The 23,260-nt window shown below is 40.0% G+C and overlaps 1 protein-coding gene across 1 annotated transcript in view; it reads left to right on the top strand.

Annotated features, from left to right (window-relative positions):
* The window catches only part of SPATA16 (spermatogenesis associated 16), a 316,780-nt gene that overhangs the window by 259,694 nt on the left and 33,826 nt on the right, over positions 1–23,260 (top strand). The gene's annotated exons all lie outside the window — the stretch shown is intronic.

Genomic DNA, 23,260 nt, shown 5'->3' with positions numbered 1-23,260 from the left:
ACAAACTTAAATCACCTGTATTGCCAGCTATTGTATTAATCTGTTGTCTCTCTTACGCAATTAGCCAATAGCTTCAATCTTCTGATCAGTATTACAGTTAAATGGTTTTCAGTAATTCTACTTGAAACTTTTAGGAACTGAGGGAGGCATCCGAAAGGAGAGCCACTCAAAACTACAGGGAGCTGGGCAAACTGTTGGACAATTGAAGGGAAGGGATCCGGCCCGGGAAACAGACATTTTGAACTACCCAAAAGGATAGGCACCTTTCCCCCAGGTGTTGGAGGGGGCTGGCGGTTCAGGCTGCACAGCGAACTGGTGGGCACCGATCCAAAAGGGAAACTCTGAACCATAAAACTCAGAATAAGTCCCCCGAATGCTCCAACCACAGGAACTGGCTACAGCTACTGAAGCCACGGACCTGGCTTTAGCTGCTAAAGCCGCGAACTTGGCTTCAGCCCTGGGAGCCAGCTACAGCAGATAAAACCGCAAACCCACCAACGACCGGATGAACTCAGCACCACTCCTCCTACAGCCGACTGCAGTCGCCAGTTTGCAGGAGAACCTGGGAACAGAGCGGAAAGACTTAAGAAGTGTGGACACCTGCACTGAGTGGGAAGGTTGGTTGCAAGTGCTGTCTGGAAAAGAACAGCCGAGGTTACACAATTCTTAAGCAACAAACATTTACAGAAATTCCAAAATGGCGATCAGCCATGGAAGGTGGTTACCATGGTAACAGTATAAACTGTAAATCAGGTATAAGCCTCAGAACCACTCACAGCGCCACCTGATGTCCAGTAAGTATATTGCAGTATGAATATATTCCTACAAAAGTTGATCGCTATAGCAGACATATAGATACATATGGTTATATTTCTACACGCAAGAATATTTTTGTAGTTGGTGCCTTTTTTTTTGTTTTGTTTTGGGTTTTTTTGGTTTTCGTGTTTTTGTTTGTTTGTTTGTTTGTTTTGTTTTTGTCTGTTTTTTTCCTCACCATTTTCTTAGAGGAGATTTCGATAATTTTTTATTATTACTTTTTATATAGATATATTTTTTATTTCTGTCTTCTAATTTTAATTTCTTCTTTCTTCTCTTTTAACATTCCTACTAACACCTCTTTTTCTCTCTTTTTTTCCCTTTCTTTCAATTATTTTATGATTATCACTATTTTTATTGCAGTTGTTCTTATATTGTTGTTGTCGTGGCTGTTACCTGTATGTCTATGTGTTTCCGTCTGTCTCTGTATCTATGGGCCCATGTGCCTGGTAACCTTTGTATCTGTTTATTTGTTCATTTGGTCTCAATGAGCTTGGTGTTATGACCTGCAACTCTGAGCTCCTAGCACTCCCCTCCACTCTCACTCTGTGATCTGGAGACCTGCCCCCAGGAGTCCAGATTCTTGGGTGAACTCTCGAGAGGTGTAGACAGGACCTGGACTGCAGCTGGCCTGTTCTGACTCTGTAGCAAAGGAGCGAGAAGATGACGGTTGGCTAAGAGGGAATAACACTGGAGCAGTGGTGCCCTGAGGTGCAGAGCAACAGCCGTCTTCAGCAATAACAAGGCCCACCCCCAGATATCCCATAGCCTCTCCTCCTGTCTTCGTGGGCAACCAGATGAGTCCGAGCATCTTCTCAGATGGCAACCACCATGGAACAGACCTGGGACTGAAACACAGGCCCCATGAATAAAGGGTTTTCCTGAGGCAGCACTGACCTGGGTGGAACACGGGGACTAGAAAACAAACCCGCAGAGCCGGGAAAATCCCAGGGTGGGGCTGATCCAGAGGACAGCTTTACTGAGCCCAAGACACACCTGGCCCTCAAGGGATCACCAGCCTATAGACAAAGGAGGCCAAGAGGCTAAGCCGACAACTGATCATGCCGCGAATACAAACCTGCAGGAGTAAAGACAGGGCCTGAGGCACAGGTTCTGGGAACTCAAATCAGCGTCTCCTCCGCAGAGAAATCTAGCAGGGTCAGAAACAAACTCCCACAGGGTTGTTTCGTTCACCCAGTAACATAAACTAAGGGTGGGGCTGGAACTGAGTGAACACCTCCAGCCTCCATCAAGTGCCCAAGGTTGAGTGACAGTCCACACCACCCACTGCTGGATAAAGACAGAAAGTAGCAGCCTAGACGAGCAGACACAGACTACCCTGCAACTTAGGCAGGTGCAAACCCCTGGAGTATCTGCTTACTGCAGACAACTGACTGGGTCACAACCCTGTGGGGCTAGCAGCGACTGGGTGTGACAGAGCTGCAAGGGGGGTAAGGAGGCATCAATCTTCCCAGACTTATCTATTTACTGGGTGTCTCTTCCTGAATCCACGCAGCACTGGAGCAAGCCATATTAGAGCAGTCACCAGAACCCTGTGATCCAGTTCCCAGGGACCTCTTGAACTCTCCCACCCGAGGCAGCTGCTGACTGAGACAAATGATTTGGACCTTTTCAACTCAGCCACTCACCTGGGAACTATCCAGGTGGTGCCCTGGGTGTGTGTAGGGAGGTTTGATTTTCCTTTTCCATTTGTTGCCTGTGGTGGGTGGGGTGACTTAATTGCTGGTGTTTCTCCACAGCTGAGACTTCAACCCAGAGTAACTTTTTCACTAGGGTCAAATGGAAACCACCTGAAAACAAGACAGAACCACTTAGCCCCTCTACACCAAACAGGGCCCCAGTTCCTCAGGCCACAGCACTGTACAGGTCCTCAACAAAACACAAGGAAAAAATCAAAGGGAGTAAAACAATCATGGGGCGGAATCAGCGGGAAAACTCTGGTAACATGAATAACCAGAATAGATCAACCCCCCAAAGAAAGATACGGCAGATGTAATTGAAGATCCCATTCACAAACAACTGCCTGAGATGTCAGAAATCGAATTCAGAATTTGGATGGCAAACAAGATTAACAAAATGGAACTAGGAATTTGTGGAGAAATTCAAAAGCTGTCTCAAGAATTTAACAAATTTAAAGACAAAACCACCAAAGACTTAGACACACTGAAGCAAGAATTTGCAGCCCTCAAAGATATGAAAAATACAGTAGAATCCCTTAGCAACAGAATGAACCAATCAGAAGAAAGGATCTCCGACATTGAAGATAAAGCATTTGAATGCACCCAAACTCTCAAAGAGGAAGAGAAATGGAGAGCAAACATGGATCATTCTCTCAGAGAGCTCTGGGATAACTCGAGGAAGGCAAATATCCGATTCATAGGAATTCCTGAAACAGATGAAGTGGCCTCGCTGGGCACAGAGGCCCTTCTGCATGAAATTATGAAAGAGAATTTTCCAGACATGCCTAGAGATTCTGAAATTCAGATAGCGGACAGTATCAGAACCCCAGCAGGACTCAACCCCAATAAGACATCCCCCAGGCATATCATAATTAACTTCACTAAAGTTAATATGAAGGAGAAAATTCTCAAAGCGGCCAGGCGAAAGAAAACTATTAACTTCAAAGGGAAGAATATTAGAATAACTGAAGATCTCTCTGCGGAAACTTTTCAAGCCAGAAGAGGGTGGTCATCAACGTTTAATCTCCTCAAGCAAAATAACTTTCAACCCCGGATCTTGTACCCAGCTAAACTGAGTTTCATTTATGATGGAGAAATTAAATATTTGAATGACATTCACATGCTAAAGAAATTTGCCATAACCAAACCAGCTCTTCAGGATATTCTCAGACCTATCCTCCAAAATAACCAACCCAATCCTCTACTACAAAAGTAAACTCACTCAGAAACTTCTGATCAAACTCCAACTTCCACAATGGCAAAAGGATTAAAAATGCCCACTGGACTTTCAAAAAACATAATACCCAAAATTTCACCAAACTTATCAATACTCTCCATTAATGTGAATGGCTTAAACTGCCCTCTAAAGAGACATAGGTTAGCTGACTGGATACAAAAACTCAGGCCAGACATTTGTTGCATACAAGAGTCACATCTTAAATTAAAAGACAAATAAAGACTCAGGGTGAAAGGATGGTCATCCATATTTCAGGCAAAAAGTAACCAGAAAAAAGCAGGTGTTGCAATTTTATTTGCGGATACAATAGGCTTTAAACCAACAAAAGTAAAGAAGGACAAAAATGGTCACTTCATATTTGTTAAGGGTAAGACTCAATATGATGAGATTTCAATTATTAATATCTATGCACCCAACCAGAATGCACCTCAATTTATAAGAGAAACTCTAACAGACATGAGCAACTTGATTTCCTCCAACTCCATAATAGTTGGAGATTTTAACACTCCTTTGGCTGTGATGGATCGATCCCCCAACAAAAAGCTGAGCAAAGAAATTCTAGATTTAAATCTAACCATCCAGCATTTAGAGTTAGCAGACATCTGCAGAAAATTTCATCCCAACAAAACTGAATACACATACTTCTCATCAGCCCACGGAACTTACTCCAAAATTAATCACATCTTAGGTCACAGGTCTAACCTCAGTAAATTTAAAGGAATACAAATTATTCCATGCATCTTCTCGGACCATCATGAAATAAAACTTGAGATAAGTAAAAACAGGAATCTGCAGACTCATACAAAAAAATGGAAGTTAAATCACCTTATGCTGAATGATAGCTGGGTCAGAGATGAGATCAAGAAGGAAATTGCCAAATTTTTGGAACAAAACAACAATGAAGACACAAACTATCAGAACTTCTGGGACATCACAAAGGCAATTCTAAGAGGGAAATTTACAGCATTGCAAGCCTTCCTCAGGAGAACGGAAAGAGAGGAAGTAAGCAACTTAATGGGACATCTCAAGAGACTGGAAATGGAAGAACACTCCAACCCCAAATCCAGTAGAAGAAAAGAAATAACCAAAATCAGAGAGAACTAAATGAAATTGAAAACAAAACAATAATACAACAGATCAATAAATCAAAAAGCTGGTTTTTTGAAAAGGTCAACAAAATAGATAAACCTTTGGCCAACCTAATCAGGAAAAAAAGAGTAAAATCTCCAATCTCATCAATCAGAAATAACAAAGACGAAATAACAACAGACTCCTCAGAAATCCAAAAAATCCTTAATGAATATTACAAGAAATTTTACTCTCAGAAATATGAAAAGCTGAAGGAAATTGACCATTACCTGGAAGCACGTCACCTTCCAAGACTTGCCCAAAATCACGTGGAAATGTTGAACAGGCCCATATCAAGTTCGGAAATAACATCAACCATACAAAATCTCCCCCAAAAGAAAAGCCTGAGACCAGATGGTTTTACTTCAGAATTCTACCAAACCTTTAAAGAGGAATTATTACCTGTATTACTCAACCTGTTCCAAAAGGTAGAAAAAGAAGGAAGACTACCAAACATGTTGTATGAAGCAAACATCACCCTGATCCCCAAACCAGGAAAAGACCCAACAAGAAAACAAAATTATAGACCAATATCACTAATGAATATAGATGCAAAAATATTCAACAAGATTCTAACAAACAGAATCCAGCAACATATCAAACAGAATCCAGCAACAAATCATACATCATAACCAAGTTGGTTTTATCACAGGATCTCAAGGCTGGTTCAATATACGTAAATCTATAAATGTAATTCAGCACATAAACAAATTTAAAAAAAAAGAGCATATGATTCTCTCAATCGATGCAGAAAAAGCTTTTGATAACATCCAACATCCCTTCATGATCAGAACACTTAAGAAAATTAGTATAGAAGGGACATTTCTTAAACTGATAGAGGCCATCTACAGCAAACCCACAGCCAATATCATACTGAATGGAGTTAAATTGAAATCATTTCCACTCAGATCAGGAACCAGACAAGGCTGCCCATTGTCTCCATTGCTTTCTAACATTGTAATGGAAGTTTTAGTCACTGCAATTAGGGAATTAAAGGTGATCAAGGGTATCCACATAGGGTGAGAAGACATCAAACTTTCGCTCTTCACAGATGATATGATTGTATATCTGGAAAACACTAGGGATTCTACTACAAAACTCTTAGAAGTGATCAAGGAATACAGCAACGTCTCAGGTTACAAAATCAACATTCATAAATCGGTAGCCTTTATATATACCAACAATAGTCAAGTTGAAAAAGAAATTAAGGACTCTATCCCATTCACAGTAGTGCCAAAGAAGATGAAATACTTGGGAGTTTATCTAACAAAGGACATGAAACATCTATATAAAGAGAACTATAAAACTCTAAGAAAAGAGATAGCTGAGAATGTTAACAAATGGAAAAATATACCATGCTCATGGTTGAGAAGAATCAACATTGTTAAAATGTCCATACTACCCAAAGCAATATATAATTTCAATGCTATCCCCATTAAACCTCCACTGTCATACTTTAAAGATCTGGAAAAAACAATCCTTTGTTTTATATGGAATCAGAAAAAACCTTGAATAGCCAAGACATTACTCAAAAATAAAAACAAAGCAGGAGGAATCATGCTACCAGACCTCAGACTATACTACAAATCGATAGTGATCAAAACAGCATGGTACTGGCACAAAAACAGAGAAGTAGATGCCTGGAACAGAATGGAGAACCAAGAGATGAATCCAGCTAATTACTGTTATTTAATCTTTGACAAGCCAATTAAAAACATTCAATGGGGAAAAGATTCCCTATTTAACAAATGGTGCTGGGTGAACTGGCTGACAACCTGTAGAAGACGGAAACTGGACCCACACCTCTCACCATTAACCAAGATAGACTCTCACTGGATTAAAGATTTAAACCTAAGACATGAAATTACAAAAATACTAGAAGAGAGTGCAGGGAAACCCTTGAAGAAATTGGGTTGAGCGAGTTTTTTATGAGAAGGACCCCTTGGGCAATTGAAGCTGCTTCAAAAATACACTATTGGGACTTGATCAAACTAAAAAGCTTCTGCACAGCCAAGAACACAGTAAGTAAAGCAAGCAAACAGCCCTCAGAATGGGGAAAGATATTTGCAGGTAATGTCTCTGACAAAGGTTTAATAACCAGAATCCACAGAGAACTCAAACGCATTAGCAAGAAAAGAACAAGGGATCCCATCGCAGGCTGGGCAAGGGACTTGAAGAGAAACATCTCTGAAGAAGACAGGCGCACGGCCTTCAGACATATGAAAAAATGCTCATCATCTTTAATCATCAGAGAAATGCAAATCAAAACTACTTTGAGATATCATCTAACTCCAGTGAGACTAGCCTACATCACAAAATCCCAAGACCAGAGATGTTGGCGTGGATGTGGAGAAAAGGGAACACTTTTGCACTGCTGGTGGGAATGCAAATTAATACATTCCTTTTGGAAAGAGATATGGAGAACACTTAGAGATCTAAAAATAGATCTGCCATTCAATCCTGTAATCCCTCTACTGGGCATATACCCAGAAGACCAAAAATCACATCATAACAAAGATATTTGTATCAGAATATCTATTGAAGCCCTATTCATAATTGCTAAGTCATGGAAAAAGCCCAAGTGCCCATCGATCCACGAATGGATTAATAAATTGTGGTATATGTACACCATGGAATATTATGCAGCCTTAAAGAAAGATGGAGACTTTACCTCTTTCATGTTTACATGGATGGAGCTGGAACATATTCTTCTTAGTAAAGTGTCTCAAGAATGGAAGAAAAAGTACCCAATGTACTCACCCTTATTTTGAAACTAATGTAGGACCTTCACATGAAAGCTATAACCCAGTTACAACCTACGAATAGGGAGAAGGGGGAAAGGGAGGCAAGGGAGGGGGGAGGTAGGTGGAGGGAGGGGGATTAATGGGATTACACCTGCGGTGCATCTTACAAGGGTATATGCGAATCTTAGTAAATGTGGAATGTAAAGGTCTTAGCAAAATAACTAAGAAAATGCCAGGAAAGCTATGTTAACTAGTGTGATGAAAATGTGTCAAACAGTCTATGAACCAAGTGTATGGTGCCCCATGATCATACTAATGTACACAGCTATGATTTAATAGAAAAATAAATCAATAAACAAATAAAAATAAAAAAATAAAAAGGAAATAGAATAGGCTGGAATGGAAAAGTGAGTGTGTTCTCTGGGGCCCTACTGGGAGTTAGGAGAACAGAAAGTTCAGATATGGTCAAGGGCTAGGATGGGAGGAGACAAGATGGCTGACTGAGCCAGCTTTCCACAGAGGCTCCCATTCAGAAGGAGAGTTAAAGGCAAAAAATGCAGCAAGTAACCTGGTGGGTTTGAACTGCACTAAGAGAGAAGGTTGTAGATCACACGTCAACCCCGCTGAGGTGAGCTGCGACCACAAGGATACAAACAAAAGGTCCAAAATCCATCACCAAGCGGACGGAAGTCCCCTCCCCCATGAGAACGGCTCAGAATGCACCATAAACAACCAGGCAGAGTTCAAAGGACCTCCCACTACACTCCACGGGAGAGACCATCTAAAAACTGGACCTACCTCCCCTACCAGGGTGCCACGGCGTCTTCCTTCCAGGCATAAAACTGTATAAATTGTATATAGTCTCTACCTGGAATTCTGAGCTCCCAGCGCTCCCCTTCACTCACACTGAGGTCTGGAGGCCAGTGCTGGTCGGTCGGCGGAGAGGGTACTGCACCAGAGTGGCAGTTCCCTGAGGCACAGTGCGACAGCCGTCTTTTGTTGACAATATGGCCAGGCATAAAACTATGTAAAGCTGTGTGTGTTCTCTTCCCACAACCCTAGGCTTCCAGTGCTCCCCGCGCTCCCCTATGCTCTCACTCCAAGGTCTGGAGGCCTGTCCCCCAGGGGTCCCAACTCTTGGGCAATTGCTCGAGGGGTGTAGACAGTGCTGGGCTGCAGCCGGTCGGTGCAGACTCTGGGATACGGGAGCGGAGAGAGGACGGTTGGCCGGAAGGGAGCTACACCGGAGCAACGGTTGCCTGAGCAATAAGGCAGCAGCCCTCTTTTGCTAGCAATACGGCTCACTACAGAATATTCTGAAGCCACACCCCCTGTCTCCCTGGGCAACCAGAGACTCTGAGTTTGCCTGAGGCAACTAAAACTTGCAAACCAGGGAAACTCCCAGGGCGGGGCTGACCCAGAGGTCCGCTTTACTAAACCTAAGACGCATCTGGCCCTCAGGGGATCGTCAGCCTATAGACAATACAAGAGTAAAGACAAGCTGATTTGGAACTCAATTCAGCTTCTCTTCTGCAGGGGAAACGCAGAGTTCTGTTCTGTTCTGTCAGTAACATTAATCAAGGGTGAGACTGGACCTGAGTGAAAACCCCTCAACCTTCATCTAGCACCTGAGGTTGTCAGGCCTCACCTCCTCCTGGTGGAGAGAGGCAGAGCGCAGGAGCCTGGCAGACTTCCTTGTGATTCAGGCAGGTACAAACTCCTGGAGTACCAATTCACTACAGGCAACTGGGTCAGCCAACTGCAGAGCTATCAGTGACTGGGTGTGAAGTGGTGCAAGGTGGGGAAGGAGACAGCAACCTTCCCAGACTGATTTATAGGCTGGGTGGCTTCTCCTGACTCCACACAGCACTGGAGCAAGCCACACCAGAGTAGTCACCAGACCCCTGTGATCCAGTTCCCAGAGACCTCTTAAACTCTCTCACCCGAGACAGGTGCAGACTGAGACAATTGATTTGGACATTTTTGAACTGAACCAATCACCTGAGGACAAATCAGGTGGTGTCCTAGGTGCACAGTGGTAGGAAGGCTTAATTTTTCTTTTCCAATTGTTTGCCGGTGGGTGGCGGGGTTACTTAATTGCTGATATTTCTCCACAGCTGAGACTTCAATCCAAAGTATCTGTTTCACTAGGGTGGAACAGAAACCAGCTGAAAACAAGGCAGAACCATTTAGCCCCACCAAACCAGACAGGGCCCCAGTTTCTCAGCCCACAACACTGTACGGGCCTTCACAAAGCCCCAGGGGAAAAAATCAGAGGGAGTAAAACAACCATGGGGAGGAATCAGCGGGAAAACTCTGGTAACATGAATAACCAGAATACATCAACCCCCACCCCCAAGGAAAGATATGGCAGATGTAATTGAAGATCCCATTCATAAACAACTGGCTGAGATGTCAGAAATCGAATTCAGAATTTGGATTACAAACAAGATTAACAAAGTGGAAATAGGAATTCGAGGAGAAATTCAAAAGTTGTCTCAAGAATTTAATGAATTTAAAGACAAAACCACCAAAGACTTAGACACACTGAAGCAAGAATTTGCAGCCCTCAAAGATATGAAAAATATAGTAGAATCCCTCAGCAACAGAATGGAGCAAGCAGAAGAAAGGATTTCTGACATCGAAGATAAAGCCTTTGAATGCTCCCAAACTCTCAAAGAGGAAGAGAAATGGAGAGCAAAAACGGATCACTCTCTCAGAGAGCTCTGGGATAATTCGAAGAAGGCGAACATCTGAATCATAGGAGTTCCAGAAACAGATGAAGTGGCCTCGCTGGGCACAGAGGCCCTTCTGCATGAAATTATGAAAGAGAATTTTCCAGACATGCCTAGAGATTCTGAAATTCAGATAGCGGACAGCTTCAGAACCCCAGCACGACTCAACCCCAATAAGGCATTCCCAAGGCATATCATAATTAACTTCACTAAAGTTAATATGAAGGAGAAAATCCTCAAAGCTGCCAGGAGAAAGAAAACCATTACCTTCAAAGGCAAGAATATTAGAATGACTGCAGATCTCTCTGCGGAAACTTTTCAAGCCAGAAGAGGGTGGTCACCAGCTTTTAATCTCCTAAAGCAAAATAACTTTCAACCCCGGATCTTGTATCCAACTAAACTGAGTTTCATTTATGATGGAGAAATTAAATACTTTAATGACATTCATATGTTAAAGAAATTTGCCATAACCAAACCAGCTCTTCAGGATATTCTCAGACCTATCCTCCATAATGACGAACCCAATCCTACACCACAAAAGGAAAACTCACTCAGAAACCTCAGATCAAACTCCAATTTCCACACTGGCGAAAGGATTAAAAATGGCCACTGGACTTTTGAAAAACTCGATACCCAAAACTTCACCAGACTTATCAATATTCTCCATTATTGTGAATGGCTTAAACTGTCCTCTAAAGAGGCATAGGTTAGCTGACTGGATACAAAAACTCAGGCCAGATATCTGTTGCATACAAGAGTCACATCTTAACCTAAAAGACAAATACAGACTCAGGGTGAAAGGATGGTCGTCCATATTCCAGGCAAATGGTAATCAGAAAAAAGCAGATGTTGCAATTTTATTTGCAGATACAATAGGCTTTAAAAGTAAGGAAGGACAAGAATGGTCACTTCATATTTGTTAAGAGTAATACTCAATATGATGAGATCTCAATTATTAATATCTATGCACCCAACCAGAATGCACCTCAATTTATCAGAGAAACTCTAACAGACATGAGCAACTTGATTTCCTCCAGCTCCATAATCGTCGGAGATTTCAACACTCCTTCGGCAGTGTTGGATCGATCCTCCAACAAGAAGCTGAGCAAAGAAATCTTATATTTAAACCTAACCATCCAACATTTGGATTTAGCAGACATCTATAGAACATTTCATCCCAACAAAACTGAATACACATACTTCTCATCAGCCCATGGAACTTACTCCAAAATCGATCACATCTTAGGTCACAAGTCTAACCTCAGTAAATTTAAAGGAATAGAAATTATTCCATGCATTTTCTCGGACCACCATGGAAGAAAACTTGAGCTGAGTAACAACAGGAATCTGCATACTCATACAAAAACATGGAAGTTAAATCACCTTATGCTGAATGATAGCTGGGTCAGAGATGAGATTAAGAAAGAAATCGCCAATTTCTTGGAACAAATCAACAATGAAGACACGAACTATCAGAACCTCTGGGACACTGCAAAGGCAGGTCTAAGAGGGAAATTTATAGCACTACAAGCCTTCCTCAAGAGAACGGAAAGAGAGGAAGTTAACTACTTAATGGGACATCTCAAGCAAGTGGAAAAGGAAGAATATTCCAACCCCAAACCCAGTAGAAGAAAAGAAATAACCAAAATTAGAGCAGAATTAAATGAAATTGAAAACAAAACAATAGGGGCAAGATGGCAGCCGAGTAACAGCTTCCTTGCATCTGGGCACCGTGAGTCTGGGGAGATAGGACTCCAGGCATCTCTGGCTGGTGGGAACTGCCTATCATCACTCCTATGAGGATACAGGGAGTCAGCGAGAGACTTCTGGACCCCAAGAGGAGGACTAAAACAGTGGAAAACCGGCAAGTGGTCGCGTGTGTTCAATCCGTCTAAACCCGCCCACAACTGTAAGTTCAGTAGCAGCGAGACTGCAAACCAGAAAGGCCTTACCTGTGAACTGTTTTGATGTCCTTGGACTTGGCACTGAGTTGAACTGCCTTGGGGAAGGCCTGAGCGGGAGTGCGGAGAACTTTGGCCGTTGTCTAGGGCCCCAGTCTGAGCCGCTGAGCCAGACGGAGCTAATAGTGTTTGGCGGTGGGTCACACGGATCCATTGCCAGTGATCTACCCCGGCAAGCTCCGCCCTAAGGGTCGCAGAGCTAGAAACGGGTGGGAGCTGGTAACCCAGCAACCAAGTAGCCTAAGGGTGGCGTCTGAGCCGCCTTGCAGCCCTAACCCTCAGGGGCAGAGTGACACCGGTTTTGGCACACTGGGTAAGTGGATAGCCACTTCAGCAGTGATTCCAGCGAGAAAGCTGGGAAAGCTTCTGCTCAGCAAGTTTACAAGTTCAAAGTGCCTTTTAAGTAGGCTGAAGAGAGATTTAGGGTGTCTACCTTCTGGGGTTTGAGAAATCAGCAGCCTCCAGTCATATCAGAACTGTGACTAACATCTCATACCCCAGAAGACCACGTGTTGCCCAGACAATATTCAATAACATTTACAAACTGCTTTGTTTTTGGTTGTGTATTTTTTTCTTTTTTTTTGTTTGGTTGTTTTTTTTGTTTGTTTATTTTGACGTTGCTGATGTTCTTTTGTTTTTTTAATTTCAATCTTTTCCACACAGATCCCTTTTTCTTTCTCAATTTTCCTAGTTTAATTATAATTTCCCATTGCTGCCTTTTTTAATAACTACAACTTCATTTTTGCTAGTGTTTCTACCAATATATTTGGTTTTTCACCCAATTTTATCCCCGTAAAGTTTTCTGTTTGCTTCTTTTGGTTTGATTTATAGCATTTTTGTCTTTCCTCTCTACTTGGTGGAGTTGGGGTACTGTGTCTGATCAGGTTAGCAAAGAGCTGCTGACCTCAAGGGAACCACGCAACTGGGCACCCCCAGAAGGTGGGGTTTTTTAAGGTTGTGTCAAAGTACCCTACTGTACACCTATATTGCCCTGTCTCCCTCCTTCTGTGCCTCTCTTCTTTTTGTCAACATTCCTTATACCCACCCCCTCTCCTTTCTCTATCTTTCTTTTTTTCTTATCACTCGGTCCTCCTTTCTTTCATCCCCTTTTTTTGCTCTTCAACCTTCTCACCCTTCTGGTCCTGTAACCCTTAGTCCACAGGCACAAGAACTTAAAAAGCATGAGGAAGTGAAAGGAAAATTAGGGCAAGGAAACAGATAAAAGAAACCACTCATGAGGAAGAATCAGCAGCAAACTCCAGGCAACATGAAGAACCAGTCTAGAACAACCCCAACAAGGGACCATGAGGTAGCTACTGCAGAAGATTCCACCAGTATAGAAATGTTAGGAATGACAGAAAGGGAATTTAGAATACACATGTTGAAAACAATGAAAGAAATGATGGAAACAATGAAGGAAATTGCTAATAAAGTGGAAAATAACCAAAAGGAAATCCAAAAACAGAATCAAATCAGAGATGAACAATATGAAGAATATAAAAAGGATATAGCAGACCTGAAGGAACTGAAACAGTCAATTAGGGAACTTAAAGATGCAATGGAAAGTATCAGCAACAGGTTAGACCATGCAGAAGAAAGAATTTCAGAGGTAGAAGACAAAGTTCTTGAGATAACTCAGACAGTAAAAGAGGCAGAAAAGAAGAGAGAAAGCAGAACGTTCACTGTCAGAATTATGGGACTGTATGAAGCGTTCCAACATACGAGTTACAGGAATTCCAGAAGGGGAAGAAGAATGCCCCAGAGGAATGGAAGCCATACTAGAGAATATTATAAAAGAAAATTTCCCAAACATCACCAAAGATTCTGACACACTGCTTTCAGAGGGCTATCGGACCCCAGGTCGCCTCAACTCTAACCGAGCTTCTCCAAGACACATTGTGATGAACCTGTCCAAAGTCAAGACAAAAGAAAAGATTCTGCAAGCTGCCAGGAGTAAGCGCCAGTTGACCTACAGGGGCAAATCCATCAGAGTGACCGCAGACTTCTCTAATGAAACTTTCCAAGCAAGAAGACAATGGTCATCTACCTTTAATCTACTTAAACAGAACAATTTTCAGCCCAGAATTCTGTACCCTGCTAAGCTAAGCTTCAAAATTGACGGAGAATTCAAATCATTTACGGATATACAAACATTGAGGAAATTCGCCACAACAAGACCAGCTCTACAGGAAATACTTCAACCTATTCTGGACACTGACCACCACAATGGATCAGCAGCAAAGTAAGAACTCAGAAATCAAAGGACAAAACCTAATCTCCACACTGATGCAAAAGATAAAACTAAGCAATGGACTCTCACCAAATAAGACGAATAGAATACTACCACACTTATCAATTATCTCAATAAATGTTAATGGCTTGAATTCCCCACTGAAGAGACATAGATTGCCTGACTGGATTAAAAAACACAAGCCATCCATTTGCTGTCTGCAAGAAACACACCTGGATTCAAAAGACAAATTAAAGCTCTGAGTCAAGGGTTGGAAGACAAATTTTCAGGCAAATGGAATTCAGAAGAAAAGAGGAGTTGCAATCTTATTTTCAGATACATGTGGACTTAAAGCAACTAAAGTCAAAAAAGACAAAGATGGTCACTTTATATTGGTCAAGGGAAAACTACAACAAGAAGACATTTCAATTCTAAATATTTATGCACCCAATTTAAATGCTCCCAGATTCTTGAAGCACACCTTACTCAGTCTGAGCAATATGATATCTGATAATACCATCATAACAGGGGACTTTAACACACCTCTTACAGAGCTGGACAGATCCTCTAAACAGAAATTAAACAAAGATGTAAGAGATTTAAATGAGACCCTAGAACAACTATGCTTGATAGACGCATATAGAACACTCCATCCCAAAGACAAAGAATATACATTCTTCTCATCACCCCATGGAACATTCTCCAAAATTGATCATATCCTGGGACACAAAACAAATATCAACAGAATCAACAGAATTGAAATTTTACCTTGTATCTTCTCAGACCATAAGGCACTAAAGGTGGAACTCAACTCTAACAAAAATGCTCAAGCCCACCCAGAGGCATGGAAACTAAACAATCTTCTGTTGAATAACAGATGGGTGAAGGAAGAAATAAAACAGGAAATGATTAACTTCCTTGAGCATAACAACAATGAAGACACAAGCTAACAAAACCTGTGTGATACTGCAAAAGCAGTTTTCAGAGGAAAATTCATCGCTTTAGATGCCTACATTCGAAAAACAGAAAGAGAGCACATCAACAATCTCACAAGAGATCTTATGGAATTGGAAAAAGAAGAAAAATCTAAGCCTAAACTCATTAGAAGAAAAGAAATATCCAAAATCAAATCAGAGATCAATGAAATTGAAAACAAAAGAATCATTCAGAAAATTAATGAAACAGGAGTTGGTTTTTTGAAAAAATAAATAAAATAGATAAACCATTGGCCAGACTAACTAGAAATAGAAAAGTAAAATCTCTAGTAACCTCAATCAGAAACGATAAAGGGGAAATAACAACTGATCCCACAGAGATACAAGAGATCATCTCTGAATACTACCAGAAACTCTATGCCCAGAAATTTGACAATGTGAAGGAAATGGATCAATATTTGGAATCACACCCTCTCCCTAGACTCAGCCAGGAAGAAATAGACCTCCTGAACAGACCAATTTCAAGCACTGAGATCAAAGAAACAATAAAAAAGCTTCCAACTAAAAAATGCCCTGGTCCAGATGGCTTCACTCCAGAATTCAATCAAACCTTCAAGGAAGAGCTTATTCCTGTACTGCAGAAATTATTCCAAAAAATTGAGGAAGAAGGAATCTTCCCCAACACATTCTATGAAGCAAACATCACCCTGATACCAAAACCAGGAAAAGACCCAAACAAAAAGGAGAATTTCAGACCAATCTCACTCATGAATATAGACGCAAAAATTCTCAACAAAATCCTAGCCAATAGATTACAGCTTATCATCAAAAAAGTCATTCATCATGATCAAGTAGGCTTCATCCCAGGGATGCAAGGCTGCTTTAACATACGCAAGTCCATAAACGTTATCCACCATATTAACAGAGGCAAAAATAAAGATCACATGATCCTCTCAATAGATGCAGAAAAAGCATTTGATAAAATCCAGCATCCTTTTCTAATTAGAACACTGAAGAGTATAGGCATAGGTGGCACATTTCTAAAACTGATTGCAGCTATCTATGACAAACCCACAGCCAATATTTTACTGAATGGAGTAAAACTCAAAGCTTTTCCTCTTAGAACTGGAACCAGACAAGGTTGTCCTCTGTCACCTTTACTATTCAACATAGTGCTGGAAGTTCTAGCCAATACAATTAGGCAAGACAAGGAAATAAAGGGAATCCAAATGGGAGCAGAGGAGGTCAAACTCTCCCTCTTTGCTGATGACATGATCTTATACTTAGAGAACCCCAAAGACTCAACCACAGGACTCCTAGAAGTCATCAAAAAATACAGTAATGCTTCAGGATATAAAAATCAATGTCCACAAGTCAGTAGCCTTTGTATACACCAATAACAGTCAAGAAGGACACAACTCCCTTCACCATAGTTTCAAAGAAAATGAAATACCTAGGAATATACCTAACGAAGGAGGTGAAGGACCTCTATAAAGAAAACTATAAAATCCTCAGAAAGGAAATAGCAGAGGATATTAACAAATGGAAGAACATACCATGCTCATGGATGGGAAGAATCAACATTGTTAAAATGTCTATACTTCCCAAAGCAATCTACCTATTCAATGCCATTCCTATCAAAGTACCTACATCGTACTTTCAAGATTTGGAAAAAATGATTCTGCGTTTTGTATGGAACCGGAAAAAACCCCGTATAGCTAAGGCAGTTCTTTGTAACTAACATAAAGCTGGGGGCATCAGCATACCAGATTTTAGTCTGTACTACAAAGCCATAGTGCTCAAGACAGCATGGTACTGGCACAAAAACAGAGACATAGACACTTGGAATCGAATTGAACACCAAGAAATGAAACTAACATCTTACAACCACCTAATCTTTGATAAACCAAACAAGAACTTACCTTGGGTGAAAGACTCCCTATTCAATAAATGGTGTTGGGAGAACTGGATGTCTACATGTAAAAGACTGAAACTGGACCCACACCTTTCCCCACTCACAAAAATTGATTCAAGATGAATAAAGGACTTAAATTTAAGGCATGAAACAATAAAAATCCTCAAAGAAAGCATAGGAAAATCACTGGAAGATATTGGCCTGGGGGAAGACTTCATGAAGAAGACTGCCATGGCAATTGCAACAACAACAAAAATAAACAAATGGGACTTCATTAAACTGAAAAGCTTCTGTTCAGCTAAGGAGACAATAACCAAAGCAAAGAGACAACCTACACAATGGGAAAGGATATTTGCATATTTTCAATCAGACAAAAGCTTGATAACCAGGATGTATAGGGAACTCAAAGTAATCCACATGAAAAAAGCCAACAATCCCTTATATCAATGGGCAAGAGACATGAATAGAACTTTCTCTAAAGACGACAGACGAATGGCTAACAAACACATGAAAAAATGTTCATCATCTCTATATATTAGAGAAATGCAAATCAAAACAACCCTGAGATATCATCTAACCCCAGTGAGAATGGCCCACATCACAAAATCTCAAAACTGCAGATGCGGCGTGGATGTGGAGAGAAGGGCACACTTTTACACTGCTGGTGGGACTGCAAACTAGTACAACCTTTCTGGAAGGAGGTATGGAGAAACCTCAAAGCACTCAACCTAGACCTCCCATTCGATCCTGCAATCCCATTACTGGGCATCTACCCAGAAGGAAAAAAATCCTTTTATCATAAGGACACTTGTACTAGACTGTTTATTGCAGCTCAATTTACCTTGCCAAAATGTGGAAACAGCCTACAAGCCCACCAACCCAGGAATGGATTAACAAGCTGTGGTATATGTATAACATGGAATACTATTCAGCCATTAAAAAAAATGGAGACTTTACATCCTTCGTATTAACCTGGATGGAAGTGGAAGACATTATTCTTAGTAAAGCATCACAAAAATGGAGAAGCATGAATCCTATGTACTCAATCTTGATATGAGGACAATTAATGACAATTATGGTTATGGGGGGGGAAGCAGAAAGAGGGATGGAGGGAGGAGGGTGAGGCCTTAGTGTGTGTCACACTTTTCGGGGGCAAGACATGATTGCAAGAGGGACTTTACCTAACAATTGCAATCAGTGTAACTGGCTTATTGTACCCTCAATGAATCCCCAACAATAAAAAAAAAGAAAACAAAACAAAACAATAATATAACAGATCAATAAATAAAAAAGCTGGTTTTTCACAAAGGTCAATAAAATAGATAAACCTTTGGCCAACCTAATCAGGAAAAAAGGAGTAAAATCTCTAATCTTATCAATCATAAACAACAAAGACGAAATAACAACAGACTCCTCAGAAATCCAAAAAAATCCTTAATGAATATTACAAGAAACTTTATTCTCAGAAATATGAAAAGCTGAAGGAAATTGACCAATCCTTGGAAGCACATCATCTTCCAAGATTTAGCCAGAATCAAGTGGAAATGTTGAACAGGCCCATATCAAGTTCAGAAATAGCATCAACCATACAAAACCTCCCTAAAAAAAAAGCCCGGGACCAGATGGTTTCACGTCTGAATTCTACCAAAACTTTAAAGAGGAATTAGTACCTATATTACTCAACCTGTTCCAAAAGGTAGAAAAAGAAGGAGGACTACCCAACACATTGTATGAAGCAAACATCACCCTGATCTCCGAACCGGGAAAAGACCCAACAAGAAAAGAAAATTATAGACTGATATCACTAATGAATATAGATGCAAAAATATTCAACAAGATCCTAACAAACAGAATCCAGCAACACATCAAACAAATTATACATCATGACCAAGTCAGTTTTATCCCAGGATCTCAAGGTTCAATATACATAAATCTATAAATGTAATTCAGCACATAAACAAATTAAAAAACAAAGACCATATGATTCTCTCAATCGATGCAGAAAAAGCTTTTGATAATATACAGCATCCCTTCATGATCAGAACACTTAAGAAAATCGGTATAGAAGGGACATTTCTTAAACTGATAGAGACCATCTACAGTAAAAGCACAGCCAATATCATATTGAATGGAGTTAAATTGAAATCATTTCCACTCAGATCAGGAACCAGACAAGGCTGCCCATTGTCTCCATTGCTTTTCAACATTGTAATGGAAGTTTTAGCCACTGCAATTAGGGAAGAAAAGGCGATCAAGGGTATCCATATAGGGTCAGAAGAGATCAAACTTTCACTCTTCGCAGATGATATGATAGTATATCTGGAAAACACTAGGGACTCTACTACAAAACTCTTAGAAGTGATCAAGGAATACAGCAGCATCTCAGGTTACAAAATCAAATTCATAAATCGGTAGCCTTTATATATACCAACAACAGTCAAGTTGAATAAACAGTTAAGGACTCTATCCCATTCACAGTAGTGCCAAAGAAGATGAAATATTTGGGAATTTATCTAATAAAGGACGTGAAAGATCTCTATAAAGAGAACTATGAAACTCTAAGAAAAGAAATAGCTGAAAATATTAACAAATGGAAAAACATACCATGCTCATGGCTGGGAAGAATCAACATAGTTAAAATGTCTATATTACCCAAAGCAATATATAATTTCAATGCAATCCCTATTAAAGCTCCACTGTCATACTTTAAAGATCTGGAAAAAACAATACTTCGTTTTATATGGAATCAGAAAAAACCTCGAATAGCCCAGACATTACTCAGAAATAAAAACAAACCAGGAGGAATTACTCTACCAGACCTCAGACTATACTACAAATCGATAGTGATCAAAACAGCATGGTATTGGCACAAAAATAGAGAGGTAGATGTCTGGAATAGAATAGAGAATCAAGAGATGAATCCAACTACTTACCGTTATTTAATCTTTGACAAGCCAGTTAAAAACATTCAGTAGGGAAAAGATTCCCTATTTAACAAATGGTGTTGGGTGAACTGGCTGGCAACCTGTAAAAGACTGAAAGTGGACCCACACCTTTCACCATTAACTAAGATAGACTCTCACTGGATTAAAGATTTAAACTTAAGACATGAAACTATAAAAATACTAGAGGAGAGTGCAGGGAAAACCCTTGAAGAAATCGGGATGGGCGAGTATTTTATGAGGAGGACTCCCTGGGCAATTGAAGCAGCTTCAAAAATACAGTACTGGGACTTGATCAAACTAAAAAGCTTCTGCATAGCCAAGAACACAGTAAGTAAAGCAAGCAAACAGCCCTCAGAATGGGAAAAGATATTTGCAGGTTATGTCTCCGACAAAGGTCTAATAACCAGAATCCACAGAGAACTCAAACGCATTAGCAAGAATAGAACAAGGGATCCCATCGCAGGCTGGGCAAGGGATTTGAAGAGAAACTTCTCTGAAGAAGACAGGCGTGCGGCCTTCAGACATATGAAAAAATGCTCATCATCTTTAATCATCAGAGAAATGCAAATCAAAACTACTTTGAGATACCATCTAACTCCAGTGAGACTAGCCTATACAACAAAATCCCAAGACCATAGATGTTGGCGCGGATGTGGAGAAAAGGGAACACTTTTGCACTGCTGGTGGAAATGCAAATTAATACATTCCTTTTGGAAGGAGATATGGAGAACACTTAGTGATCTAAAAATAGATCTGCCATTCAATCCTGTAATCCCTCTACTGGGCATATACACAGGAGACCAAAAATCACATCATAACAAAGATATTTGTACCAGAATGTTTATTGCAGCCCAATTCATAATTGCTAAGTCATGGAAGAAGCCCAGGTGCCCATCGATCCACGAATGGATTAATAAATTGTGGTACATGTACACCACGGAATATTATGCAGCCTTAAAGAAAGATGGAGACTTTACCTCTTTCATGTTTACATGGATGGAGCTGGAACATATTCTTCTTAGTAAAGTATCTCAAGAATGGAAGAGAAAGTACCCAATGTACTCAGCCCTACTATGAAACTAATTTAGGGTTTTCACATGAAAGCTGTAACCCAGTTACAACCTAAGAATAGGGGAAAAGGGGGAAAGGGAGGGGAGGGAGGGGGGAGGTGGGTAGAGGGATGAGGATTGGTGGGATTACACCAGCGATGCATCTTACAAGGGTATATGTGAAACTTGGTAAACGGTCTGTGAAGCTAGTGAATGATGCCCCATGATCATATCAATGTACACAGCTATGATTTAAGAAAAAAAAAAAAAGAAAAAAAAACATCAAGGGCTTGGTAATTCCCACTAGCTGAAGGAAAACTTTTAATGACCACCTAGATTCTGAAGTTCACTTTCTGATATAGTTTAACTTAGCAGACCATACATCTCAAACGGTGACTTGTAATTCCTAATTAATACACATAAATTACTTGCCAAGAGAATCACTTTACATCCTGGAGAGTGACTTGTTGCTCCTCTGGGCACATCAAATGGATGCATGATAAACAAGGTCATTGAGGCAGCCAGGAACAAGGTGATGGGTGTCCGGTGGGAGAAGTTCTGCCATCCGTCCCTGATATACAGTCATTGCTGGTCAGACCCAGACCTTCCAAAATGCCTCAGTGTCTCAGGGAAGCCACCTGCCTATACTGAGGATTCTGCACACTCAGCCTTGGGAATCACAGGGAGGTATAAAGACCTTTTCAATGTTCCTGTTCCCATGCTATGCTTCCTTACAGAGACTTCAAATTTTAATATATTTGTAGTTATGATATACATATATTTGGTTCTTTCTTTTTTCATCATCATTATCTCTTTTTTCTTCCACATATGAAGTTTTTACTCCATTCTGTCAATTCTTTTATATTTTAATATCTCTTACAGCTCTTTCAAACTTACCTTGTCTAAAATCAATTTAGATTTATGTTAAAGCAGAGTTACACTTTCTTCATTGCAGTTTGACCTTTTGGCTTACTATTAAGGGCTCAAAAATTCCATTCAATTCCATGTACATGAGTAGATTATATACCTCATGGTCTATGATTTTTTTCTCAATGATTTATTTACATTGGAAATAGTTATCATTTTATTTTATGTCTCTTTTTTTACTCTATATATTCTTAATTTATTTTTTTGAGCATCCTTCTGATTTATAGGTAGCACCTTTTATTTCAGATAATGTATGCCCATTTAAATTTTAAAACATTTCGGTAACATTTACATTAATTTATATTGTATGGTTTTTACACATTATTATCCTAACCTCACTATTTTTATGCTACTTAATGATATCAACTCTACATTGTGTTTTAAACATTTTTTTATGCTGTAATTTAGAAATGAAAATGATTATTATACCTACTTTTGTCTCAGTACTCCTGAGAAATTTACCTTAAAAAGTTTGGTTAAAAAGAAGTTTAATCGATACTGTACTTTTTCTTTTTAAAATTTAGATATGCTGTCAATAATATACAATGGTGTTACTTTGTTCATTCAAATTATTTTGAATTTTATTTTAATCTTTTTTTACAATAAAACTGTACCAAAGATATGAAGAATAAAAGTAGTGAGAGCAGATAAATTTATTCATAATCAACGATACAGGAAAATATTTCATTATCTAACCACTGTTGATGCAGTAATTTTTCTTTGAGTAATGTTCATCTTTTCTATTGCTACATGATTAAAATATTAACCATTGATAATGTTTCATAAAGTTCTATGTATCTATTGAATTGATTACTGATTTTCTCCCTCAGCCTATGACTGTGTTTATTCACACCAATAAAGTTTTACGTTAGTTTATCTCACAAAAAAAAAAGAAAGAAACTTTTAAAAATCACGAAAATACTTACATTGAGTTGAAA

Source organism: Nycticebus coucang, chromosome 20, assembly GCF_027406575.1.
Source record: "Nycticebus coucang isolate mNycCou1 chromosome 20, mNycCou1.pri, whole genome shotgun sequence".
NCBI lineage: Eukaryota > Metazoa > Chordata > Mammalia > Primates > Lorisidae > Nycticebus > Nycticebus coucang.
Note: the sequence above shows the minus strand (reverse complement) of the source record. Positions and strands in the feature narration are given on the sequence as shown.